This window comes from Panthera onca, chromosome D2 (assembly GCF_046562875.1).
Source record: "Panthera onca isolate mPanOnc1 chromosome D2, mPanOnc1 haplotype 2, whole genome shotgun sequence".
Lineage (NCBI taxonomy): Eukaryota > Metazoa > Chordata > Mammalia > Carnivora > Felidae > Panthera > Panthera onca.
In genome coordinates this window covers 54,979,684-54,992,669 of record NC_138349.1, presented here as the reverse complement: position 1 = coordinate 54,992,669, position 12,986 = coordinate 54,979,684, and positions in this window count along the sequence as shown.

The window sequence follows — 12,986 nt, the reverse complement described above, 5'->3', positions numbered from 1 at the left end:
GGTGAACTTCCTGGCACAAATAGACTGTGCAGGGGTCACTGCAATCAGAACACACGGAAAGCTATTCCCTCGACCCAAGATGAGGCAGATCTTACTACCCACCCGGCAGGGTGGGGGGACAGGGAGTGCCCTGCCAAGGGAGTAGAGATCGCTAGCAGACAAGAGGCTCCGGTTGTCAATAAATCTTAACGGTGAGGAGTTCCTAACGGTGAGGAGCTCCTGACAGGCACTCCGAGGTTCCCAGCACATTCAGAGGGAGAGTCTGGTAGAGAGAGGGAGGTGGTCAGGCTGTCAACTCCCGTCGAGGTTCTCCAGTGGAGGCAAAATTGAAATTACAATAATAAATAACAATAACAACAGCAGTAAAAACATGATACGCTATGGTAATCGTCACGAAACCAACAACATGGTTACCTATTGCTGAGTAACAACTCACCCCAGAACTCCGTGGCCTAAAGCAAAAACAATCATTATATTATCTGCCATGATTTCTGTGGGCCAGGAACTCAAGGAAGGTTCAGTTGGGTGATTCTGGCTCAGGCTCTCACGACTCTGTATTCAGATGGAGGCTCGTGTTGGAACAACATGTGACAGGGATGGCCAAGCCGCTCTCGCCATGTGGTCTTGGGCATCTACAAGTGATCTCTTCCAGTGTGATAGTTTGGGCATCCTAACAGCACGGTGGCCTCAGGATGGTGACCCTACTTACCTGGCGGCTCAGGGCTTCAAGCCCGAGTGTTCTGGCTAGCCAGGTTGCACCTGTATCGTGTTTTACGGGCCAGTGTTGGAAGTCATCAGAACTGCTTCTATTGAATTCCATTGGTTATGAGCAAGCCAGAGGCCCATCAGATTCAAGGGGAGGACAGAGACTTTATCTCTCACTGGGGGCAATGTCAAGGTGACTCAGTGGCATGTGGATTGGGAGGTGCGGTTGCAACCATCTTGGGAAGATAGAGTCTTTCACACAGAGCCATCACCAATTTCTGGGGCAGGCAAGGACAGACTGAGGAAGGTGGAAACCCTGTGACTTTTGGCCTTGGTACTTGTGACATTGATACTCCTAGACTACCTTTCATTTACACAGAATTCAGCCATTTCAGGCCTCAGTTGACCCACAAACACTTTGAGCTATGATAGCACAGGGGCACTGAGTGCCAGCCAGGAGATGGACCTTGGCAGTGGCCATCTTTGAGTTTTGGGTAATTATTTGAGTACACTATTGAGTTTTACCCATATTGTCTGATTCTTGAAAAATGAGTGGAAAAGAGAAAAGTAAACCTGCCAATGGGAATGATGAAAAATGTGTGGGGTCCCACACTAGGACAGATGGGTCTTAGGGATGAAGTCAAGATGGACTCTCATTGGCATGAGTTGGATGGAGATTGGTCTTAAGCCAGTTGACCATGAGTTTTCTCGTGAAGAAAGAGAACAACAGAAACAGAAGAACAAAATAAAAGAACATGTACTACTAAGGTGTTCTTGGACGAAATGACACAATGCCTAAGACTTGCTTTGAAATACTCCAGCAAACAAACAAAAAGGGCATATGGGGGTCAGGGGAAGATTAGTCATGAGTTGCTAACTGTTGAAGCATGGAATTCATTATACCATTTCCTCCATTTTTGTGAATCTTTGAATATTTCTTTTTTTTAAAGAAAAATGTTAAATGTTAAAATTTGTTTTAACATTTATTTATTTTTGAAAGACAGAGAGAGAGAGAGAGTGAGAGGGAGAGCGGGGGAGGGGCAGAGAGAGAAGGAAACACAGAATCCAGAGCAGGCTCCAGGCCCTAAGCAAGCTGTCAGCACAGAGCCTGACGCAGGGCTTGAACCCACAAACTGTGAGATCATGACCTGGGCCGAAGTTGGATGCTTAACCAACTGAGCCACCCAGGCGCCCCTGAATATTTCTTTTTAAAAAAAAATTTTTTTAATGTTTATTCATTTTTGAGACAGAGAGACAGAGAACAAGCCGGAGAGGGGCAGAGATAGAGGGAGACACAGAATCTGAAGCAGGCTCCAGGCTCCGAGCTGTCAGCATAGAGTCTGACATGGGGCTTGAACTCACAAACCGTGAGATCAGGACCCGAGTCAAAGTCGGACACTTAATCGACTGAGCCATAATAAAAAGTAAAAATAAATTTATATTAAATATTGGAAGTGTATCATTAAGTATTGCATCTAAAAGTCAAACTCTAATTAGGTGTAATTAAATTCCTAGAAATGCCCCCTGTCCATAACCATTATACACTCACCCTGTGATTTTAATAAGGATTACCAGGGTCACATTTATAGACAAGTCAGTAACCATCTGGACTGATATACTTAATTCCATTGTACAAACAATGCAGAATTTTCCTTTCAAGCAAAGTGTATTACAGGGGCCCCTGGGTGGCTCAGTCGGTAGAGGATCCGACTCGATTTTGGCTCAGGTCATGACCCCAGGGTCATGGAATTGAGCCCAGTGTCAGGCTACATGCTGGGCATAGGGCCTGTTTAAGATTCTCTCTCTCGCTCTCTCTCTCCCTCTCTCTCTCTCTGTGTCTCTCTCTCCCTCTGCCTGTCCCCTGCTTACGCACATGTGCTCTCTCTCTAAAAAACATTTAAAAATGAAAAAAAATAAGAATCTATTACATATGTGCAACAACAGAAATAATCCTAACCCCTGAATTCAGAGCTCTTGAAGCAATGAGGACATGTTAGCAGAGACAGCAGGCATTGGCAGCGGGAGCAGGAATATTTTGTATGGTTTAGAATTTTTTTGCCATGTGCGTGTGTCAATTTTTTAAAGTTAATTGGTTTATTTAGAATAAAGAACAATTTAAAGTTAATTGGTTTATTTAGACTAAAGCTGTTGAACATGTACTATTTGGCTGTTCCTCTGTTTTTCCTATAGTATATCTTTGGATGTCCCTTTGAACTTGTTTTGTCTGCCAAGAGAACAAATACAAGCAAGAGCTAGCAGGCATCAAAGATGGAGATAGAGACGGAAGAGTACGTTTGTGATGCAGTGACCTCTGGCATCTAGCTTAATCTCACGCTACCCCCACCCTCACGTCTCCTCCCCCTGCCCACCCCTCGCCTTGATAACCCCCCCATGGTTAGATTTCAGCTCCTGGACGGTTCCCAGACCCGGCTGGAAGACGCAGGCCTAATGCAATGACTGGCACGCCATCTGGTGGCGTCTTCAAGAAGTGCAACTAGACCCTGTTTCCTGAGCAAGCTCACAGAAGCCAAGTTGGAGTATACACCAGAGGTCACAGACCCGTGCTGCGGAGACCGAACCTGACTTACAGATGTGCTATGATTGTATAAATGTGTGGGTCACAGTGCTTAAAAACATTTTAAGGGGCGCCTGGGTGGCTCAGTCGGTTGAGCGTCCAGCTTCGTCTCCGTTAATAATCTCGCGGTTCGAGAGTTCAAGCCTCTCATCTGGCTCTCTGCTGTCAGCGCAGAGCCCCCTTCAGATCCTCTGTCCCCCTTTAGATCCTCTGTCCCTCTCTCCCTCTGCCCTTCCCCTGCTCGCACATTCTCTCTCTCAGAAATAAATTTTAAAACTTTCAAAAAAAAAAAAAAAACCATTTTGAGTATGTTGCCAGCATTTAAAAAGGTAGGGGCACCTGGGTGGCTCAGTTGGTTGACTTCGGCTCTGGTCATGATCTCATAGTTTGTGAGTTCGAGCCCCACATCGGGCTTGCCACTGTCCGTGCAGAGCCCTCTTTGGATCCTCCGTCCCCCTTTCTCTGCCCCTTCCCTGCTCATGCTCTTTCTCAAAGATAAATAAACATTTTTTTTTTAAATCTAGATGTTTTACATAAAAAAACCCAGATCTCTGGCTTCTTTTGAAAATTGGATCTGATGATGACCGGGGCTGAGGCCTGTGCTTTCCAGTTACCTGTCCAGTCTCTACTGCAGCCACTTTGGCCTGTGCTGAGTTTGTCCTACACAGGATCCCTGCAGTGTGTCGACTAGTTCTGCCACGCATTTGTGTCCACCCAGGACCTCAGAAGATGACCTTATTTGGAAATAGATTCGTTGCAGATGTAATGAGTTAAGAGTTTTGAGATAAAATCATTCTGGATTTAGAGTGGGCTCTGGTGTCCTTGTAAGAGGAAGAGAGGACGCAAAGAGGCACAGAGGAGAACACCACACGGCAACGGAGGCAGAGGTGACAGTGAGGCACCTGTGAGCCCAGGAATGCCACTCTTGCCGACGGCCCCTGGAAGCTAGGAGAGAGGCCTGGCCCGGCTTCCCTCAGGGCCTCCGGAAGTAAGTAGCCCCACCGACACCTTCATTTTGGACTTTTCGTCTCCAGAACTGTGGGAGAGTAAGTTTCTGTTGACTTAAGCTCCCTAGTTTGGGGTGATTTGTTACGGCAGCCCTGGGAGACTATACACCACGTCCCTGAGGTCCCCAGCTTTCCACGGTGTCCCCCCCCCCCCCCCCCCCCGCAAACAGACCTGTGCTTGAAAGCTCCCGGGACGGAGAGCTCACGACGTCCCATCTATGTGATGGACTGCTTATTGGAAACTCCTTTCTGGCGTTGTGGGATCCGGGGAGGCTTCATGGAAGAGGCAGCACGTGAACTGGGCCTTAAAGGACGAATATGATCAAAACAAGGGGAAACAGGTGCGGTGGCACGTGTTCCAGGTGGCGGGGGACGCGGCAGGCCCAGGAGTATGGGCCGTATATGCAAACATTCACTCAAACTCTTCTAGGAATATTTACTCGCTAAGCAGCGAGTAATGGAATGAAGGTGAGTTGCAACGGGGACGTGTGGCTGGGTGAGGTCAGTAGGTTGGAATTGGTGGTGGGTCTGAATCTTTAAAAATCCTGGCCTCCTGGGGCACCCGGGTAGCTCAGTCTGTTAAGCGACCGACTCTTGGTTTGGGCTCAGGTCACGATCTCGTGGTTCGTGAGTTCGAGCTCCGCATCGGGCTCTGCACTGACAGTGTGGAGCGTGCGTGGGGTTCTCTCTCTCTCTCCTCTCTGTCCTTCCCCCGCTTGTGGTCTCTCTCTTTCTCTCTCTCAAAGTAAATAAATAAACAAACATTAAAAAAAAAAAATCCTGTCCTCCCAAGTGGAGGATGGGACATTTATCCACACCCCTAGGTTTTTCCTTCAAGCTAAACTACTCTTCCCTCCTCTTGTGTAAAAGACTGTTGGGTTGGCTTCTTACCAGGAAGCTTCCCCGCGTCACTTCCTCTGGTAGTGGTAGAGCCGTGTGCCAGGCACAAGGGCGGTCATGTGATCCAGGCCCGGCCAATCACAGCACTCCAACCGCCTGGTAGGGTTACGGATCCAGTGCAAGTCCTGTGCTGGGACTGCTGTATACAGTCTGGGAGCGGGCAGCTTTTTCTCTGCTCGAGCAGCACGTTCTCTGCCGCGTGGAGAATGCCCATCACGGGCCGGAGAGAATGAGGCCAACAGGTTGAAAAGAAACAGAGTGAACCGGGGGTGACAGATGGCCAGTGTCCGGCGTTCGTTAACCTCACAGTTGCCATGCCCGGGCTCTGGTTCCTAGACATCTTCCTCCATTTCCAAGGGCTGTGCCAATATCCACCCCCTTCATGAGGACTAATCCGTTCCTCCTCTGTCTAGGTTAGTCTGCATGAGGTTTCTGTCGCTTGCAACCAAATTGTCCTGGACGATATGGTTCTGTTTCCAAAACCCTCCTGCCGCTGGCCAAACAGCCAAAGAGAACTGAGGAAGATGGTGCCCCTCCAGAGCAGCGGCCCCATTGCAGTTCGGTGAGGTTGCCCCTGTGCACTTTCCCGTGGGCCTGTGAGCACTTGGTGCTGTTAGCGTTCAATTGAAATTGAAAAGCACAGGGGTGTGAATCCAAGTAAAATACAGATGAGGGCAGGGAAGATAAGGAATGGAAGCCTCTCTGATATTTCTGCCCCCAAAGACACATTTGCACCCTTAGAGATTCATTCCTTTGAATGCATCTTTTGAAATATAAGTAGAAGCTGGGAGAGTTTAGGAGGCAGAAAGTAGGCCAATTTGCCCAAAACTCAATATGCCTGAGATGAATGCACCAAATTTACTCAATTAAAGAAATTACCAAAGACTTGTTTCCTTTAACTAAATATAACGTTTTCAGCAATTCATGTAAAATGTTGACATTCTGGTTTCCAACAAGAAACAGTTGGGATACATTGGCTTGGAGTCAGTTTGCAGAATGGTTCTCCAGGAAAGGATAAAATTGTTCAAGCAAACAAAGGGAAGCGAATCCCCGATGGTGATGGGCAGGACCAGGAGTGATGATAAATATTTTGGACAATGGTGACGTCAGGGCTGAATTGGAACAAGATCATTCATCCAGTCGTTCATTTATTTAACACGTATGTCCCAGTTACCTGCCCTGTGCCAGGCCCAGGAGTCAGGATACAGCTGTGACAAGGCCTCCAGGGAATCATCAGGGTGATGCAGTGCCGTGTTCCAGGACAAGTGCCTGTTCTTGCACAGGGCCAGGGAGGAACAGAGGTGGCTTACCCTCCATGTCTGAGGAGGTGGGAGGGAGACATGATGTCTGATCTGGGTTTTGAAGGATGTGTAGGGGCTTCGCAGGCAAAGAAGAACAGAGAACATTTTCAGGTTGGGGTGGAGCCTACGCTGAGCCTCGGAGGCACAGGAGATGGGGAGGAAGGGGAAGAAGATGCTAGAGAGGAGTGTGGAGGCCAAATCACCAGGCTTTCAAAGAGCCAAATAGAAATGGACTCTTACCCTGTGGCCAATCAGGAGCCACTGAGGGTTTTATCAGAGGGAGGCAGTGATCCTGTCTCCATAGCATAGCAGCCATGACAAAGACGGACTGGGAGTGCCAGAAAGGAGGGGGCTAGAAGACAAAGCTGGAGGCTGCTGCAGGTGTCCCAGTGACAGATGAACAGGGCTGAGGTGGAATTTATTCATTCAGCAAGTTATTTATCGACCGTCACCTGGCGAGAGACAGGTGCTAGCCCGGGTGGTCCTTGCCGGGGGTCCGGTGGTGGTGAGGCAGGAGAAGAACCTTCCAGACAGAGGGAACAGAACATGGGGGGCCTGAAGTGGGGAAGATTTAGGCTCCATAAATGTTTGTTGAATGAACGACTGTTTGGAAGGGGGGAAAACGGGTGGCGCGAGGCGGGTGGTGCCAGGGATGGGTCGGGCGGCAGAGAAGCGGAAAAGCTGGTGGCTGAGGGGAACAGAGCAGCAGAGACCATTGTGAAGACAGTGTTTTTCAGACAACAATTTAGTGAAGACGCACACGGCATTCTAAAAGAAATGAAACAGAGGCGCGCCTGGGTGACGCTGTCAGTTGAGCGCCCGACTCTTGGCTTCGGCTCAGGTCATGATCTCGTGGTTTGTGGGTTCAAGCCCCACGTCGGGCTCTCGGCTGACAGCTGAGAGCCTGGAGCCTGCTTTGGATTCTGTGTCTCCCTCTCCCTCTCTCTCTGCCGCTCCCCTACGCATACTCTCTCTCTCAAAAATAAATAAACATTAAAAAAAATTTTTTTTAAAATGTTCTTTCGGTGGTTGAGGCCAAAAAGCTTGAAACCCTCAAAATTAGGATGTAGATTTGGCTCTTGTATCAGAGACCAAAAATAACTCTGGCTTAAACAAAATAAACAGTTATGTCTCTTTCCATAACAGTCAGGCCCCGGGCCGTCCCGGGCTGGACTGTGATTCCAGGGTGCCAGGGGCCCCAGCTCCTGCCTCCTGGTTGTGGCCCGGACAAGATGGAGCCACCTCGTCCATGTTCCAGCCCGTGGGGAGAGGAAGGAGGAGAGGGGAGGGCATGGCCTTTTCTCTTGAAGGCCACAACCAGGACGTGGCTCCGATCACTTCTGCTCACATCCCGCTGTTTACCATGGAGTCCCCTGGCCTCGGGGAGCTGCAAGGGAGCTGGGAAGGGTGGTCTTCGTCTGGCACCTGGGCGCCCCGCTAGAAATGGAGGGTTGTGTTAGGAGAGAAAGGGAGAGGGGGCGTGGGGTCCTCCGGCAGCTTCCTCTCCAGCCTGTGTTTGAAGAACTGCTGGGGATCCGTGGGGTTTGGGGTCTGTTGCCTAGGCGGGAAGGCCCTCTTCCTCACCTTATGACACCCCCCTGGATGCCAGTGGCTCCCAGAGATGCCCAGGCTCTCCAGACCCTGCAGACTGAAGGAGAGGACTCAGGGTGTGCAGCCCACTGGGCGGGGCCTGGTGGCAAGCAAGCCCTCAGGGAAGGAACGAAAGCCACCTGCATCTCCCCTCCCGGCTCAGCCCCATTAACAGTGAGTGTCATGGTCCCCGGGAGCCCAGCAACCTCTCTCTTCTGCAGGATCCTGAGAAAGAAGAGATTAACTATGACACCGAGTGACCCGAGAAAGTCCCTGGGTCAGGGTCCCCAGGACCACTCCCGGTGTGATTTGCTAGGAGGACTCACAGCTAAGACCTGTAACGGTGCGAAGATACAGAGCAACATCGGCGCAGGACAAAGGCTACGGGAAACCAAGCAAAAGCTTCCCAGGGTCCTCGTCCCGCTGAGTCACACAGGACACGCTTAACTCCTCCAGCGACGTGTCGCGACAGCGTGTGTGAAACATCGTCTGCTAGAGAAGCTCATTAGAGACCCAGAGCCCAGGGTGTTTCCTGGGAGCTGGTCACATAGGTAACCCCTGCCTAGATGTACCAGATTCTCCACAGGAGAGCTGGGCTTTCGCATCAGCCATGTTGTTTGCACAAACGATTTAGGCGCAGCCAGCCCTTCTCAGAGAATCGTGGGAGCACTCCCAAAATCCAAGTTCCCAGACCCCAGCCGAGGGCCAGCCTCGTGAGCAGACCTTTCAAAGGATGGCAGTCTCGGGCCTGCTGCACTAACCCTGTTCCACACACTTGCCAAAGAAGGTGGCATTTGACCTGGGGGAGTCAAGGAGCCACGCAGAGAGGAGGAAACCCTGCCAGGGTGACCCCACCTACCTCTCCAGCCTTCCTCTGAACCTTTTCCTGAGCCCCGGTCATCCTACACAGATCTGAGCAGTGGCGACCCCCTTTGTACAGGCACGCGCCTGCCGCGACGCTATTGTCACACAGGCCCTGTCACCCTCTCACTGAGTCTGCAACCTCGGGACAGCACCTTCCTGCACGGCAAGAATCACATGCCGACTGTATTCTTGTGTACGAGACTGCCTTCTCAGCTTACTTCTCTCTGTTTCTTCTTTCCCATTCCTCCCCGCTCCCTCTCTCCACGCTGTGATAAACAGAGAGCCTTGCAAGCAGGGGTGGGGGCGGCGGGGGTGGGGGGCGCTGATAAACTCAGCTGCGTGGACTTCCCATCTCCATGGGTCAAGGATGGTGAGGCTCTGGGGCAGGAATAGACCAGATGAGCTCCGACATATCCCGGGGATTGATTGCAGGATTCTCTGAGCTGGAGAAACTCAAATTCAACGCGGCCACTGAAATCCCGAGCAAGGAAGGCTCTGGAGCCTGGCATGTGGGCGGAGAGAACAGATGAGGAGCAGAACCAAAGAGACCCAGTCAGGGGAGTCCCGGCCGTGCAGGGCGTCAGGTGGCAGGGGAGGGCGAGGGAGGAGCCCAGCACCTTTCTGGGGTGCCGGCTCACTGCTGAGGGACAGGACCTCAGCTGGTGTGCGAGTGAACAGGAGCCCTTAGCCCTGGCCTGGCTGATGTGGGCCTCTCCCGGCTAGTTCTGAGGGTCCTTGGGGAGACATACTCTATGTTGGCAGCTGGTTGCTTCCAAGCCCTGGGCTGGGCCCCCCCGGGCAAGGTAAATCCTGGAGGGTCTGGCTGGGGCTGGCTGCCTGGCATGGGTTAGGGTCAGAGGGGAGGCCCGGGGGAGGGGGGAGGGAAGGCTGTCCAGCTCGGGCTGGAGTTTCTGCTGGTGTCTGTCATTGACTATAAATGTATCTGAGAGGATTCGGTGCAGGGAGGGCTCCCCTCTCCCATAGGGCCAGGGAAGCAAATGTTCAGGGAAGCCTGGAAGGAGACTACCCACCTCTCATTGCACGGCAGGAATCAGGAAGGGATGGGAGGAGGGGGCAGACGCCCGGCCCCTTGGCTCAGTCCAGCCTTCCCTAGAGGCCAGTCCTCTCACAGGGAGAAACATTGAGGCTGCCCAGCCTTCTAGAGAAGCAGCACAAAGAGTCACATCAGGTGACGGCCTAGAGCATGGCTGGCGGTGACAGGCGGCCTGGGTTCAAGTCCCAACTTGGCCACTCACTCAGCCTCAGCTGGTGGCTGAGCCTCACCATCGTTAAGGGGGGGGCAGCAGCGAGACGACTTGTCACAGATGGTCGTGTGACTGGTTTCCTCATCCATAAGATGATGAGGGATGTTGTAGGCTCAGGTGAAATCCTATATGTGGAGACTGTGGCCTGGCCCGGGGCTGAGGTTAACGTCTGTTCTGGCCACTTGCTGAGGTGCTGTCAGTGACAGTCCTGGCCTCGGCCCCCGTGGCTGTCGCGTGGCAGTGTGCTCAGGCCAAAGGGATGGTGCTCGGCTTTTCCAGCCTGTTTCCCCAACTATAGGGAGTGCCATGTCCCGAAGTCTGGCCACAGCCCTCCAAAATTCCAAGCAACATCCCCCTGCCTGGACATCAAGCACCTTCAGACATCACCAAAAGAACCACTTCGTCATTTGAGCCCTAAAAAGATGGCTGCCATTCCTTATATTCCTCATTCCTTCTCCAGCGTTCTTTTTAAAGCGCAGTTAATTTTGCTTTGCAAATGTGTGAGCCCTTGGGGTTAATTACAGCAACCGTGGAATGTTCCAGAGAGAGAGAAAGAAAACGCTGAACCTTACAGAAACTGACTTTTGGATTCATGCCTTTGCATTCTTCCACAGAATCACAAGACTGGGAGATGTTGTCATCTTACAGATGGGGAAACTGAGGCTCAAAGGGAGGTGCTGGGAGGCAGAGCCAGGCAACATCCACGTGGCCTCACTTCTTCCGGACTTCTTCCCTGACACCCACGCTGCCACCCATATTCACCCAGGACACGGCTTGTTACAGTGACATGTGGGGGCTGTCAGCCGGGCCTGGGGTGACATAGTGACCCCATACACCAGGGTCACTCCCCAGAGGGGTAGTTGTTTCCTGTATAAAATGGGGGTGGGTGTGTAACAATATCTACCTCTCAGGGTCATGGGCAGGATTAGACATGATGGAAAAAGCATGTTGATGGGAACATAGAAACATTTGTGTTTTTTTCTCCTCTCCACCTGTTTTGCTCAAAATAAATTTAAAAAAATTTTAAAGTTAGGTTTTTGGGGTTTTTTTTTTAATCGTGTTTGTTTGCTTTTTTTTTTTTTTTTTTTGGTCTCTGTGCCCCCGCAAAGGTGTGAGAGCAGCTGCTGGCTCGGGACCCAGGAGGCCGGTGGGGGAGGCTGCTTCTGCTCCTTGGTACCTGTATGGGATTGTGTGCAGTTTGTCTTTCCCCTTTTAGATTTGTTCTCAGGCCCAGGTCATGCACCAGAGAGCAGTAAATCCACAGTCCCTGTCCCCATTAGTACTGAGCCACGCGCCCTTGGGACCCGGGTTGCTGGGACATGGTGACAATGGATGTCAGAAGCTAGGGCCCTGGGCCTTTATTGCCCCATGGCCTGAATAAATGTGGTCATGGGTGCAGACACCAGTATTCCCCTGAAGGTTGAGGATAATCACTCGGGAGGCTTCCCACAGGAGGGACCCAGCACCCTCGGCAGGCTGAGGGTTCCTCACGGACTCGGTACCAAGGCGTGGCTTGGGGATGACAAAATGTTGAAAAAACCAATAAAACAGAAGCCCTTCTGCCCTTGAAGTGGCCCATAGGCCTCCCCCTGCCCCCGTCCAGAGATGGGGGCCCAGCTCTGGCTCCTCATAGGCTTATTTCCGTCCTGGCCTCCTGCACATCCTGTCTTCACCCAAGGGACACGCTTCTGTCTGCTTAGCCATCTGGCTGCACAGGAGCACCACCTGGGACTCTTAAAATACACTGACGCCCTAACCCAGAACAACAAAATCAGTCTTTGCAGGTGGGGCCTGGGAGCCTAGACTTCCCCCAAATGATTCTAATGTGCAGCCAGGAGTAAGCGACTAGATCATTCCCACCCATCTGGGGACCTAGCCGAAGTCCCATTCCTCCAGGAAAGTCTTCCTGAACTTACCCCGTACAGGTGACTCTCCTCTGAGCACCTCACCCACATGAGCAGTAGTCACCTGATGCTGGTGGCAGCCTGCTTTGCATCAGTGGGAGGTAGCAAACAGAATCCAAGCTTTGCCTGTCACTAGCTGTACATTGGTTGTTACCGAACCTCTCTGAGACTTACCTTCCTCATCTGCAAAATGGGCCTTAATAACAGTACCTACCTCATAGGCTGATAGGAGACGCTTCCACTGACGGATGCCAACCTCCGGCCCTCCCCCGCCCCATGGCTCCTCCATTTCTAAAAGAACAGGCGCTCACAAGCCCAGCCAGTGAACCGTTCCGAGAGAACTCTGTCCCCATTCTCCATCCTGCATGCTGGGAGCGGCCCCTTGGCAAGACGCCTCCTTCCTTACACATCCTTCCAGGAGGACTCCTGAGCCTCCAAGGCTGACCTTGCAGGTAGCTGTGAGAAACAACGAGAGGCAGAAACCCACCCGGCATGGTCTCCCACCCCTAGAAGATAGTTCCCTTGCCTTAGGATCTGTTCCAGCCAGCCAGGCCGAGCCTGCCCCGGCTGTGGGCTGGCACTGGGCAGTGGGGGAGGTTAACTAGACCTCACGCAGGGTTTCCGCTGGTTAGAAAGCACTTCCACAGGTTATGAAGAGTCATCCTTGTGAGACGAGCTCTTCTCTCTGTCTGCCAGACGACTTGCCGAAGGTCATGGTTAGCAAGTTCTAGGGCTAGACAGAGTTGAGAGTGTCAAGAGATTGGGAACAGTACAAATGTCCCAAAATAGGGCAATGATTAAATTCATCACGTACATCCATGTCATGGAACACCATGCCACTATTAAAGTCAGGTCTTCAAATAATTTCAATGATG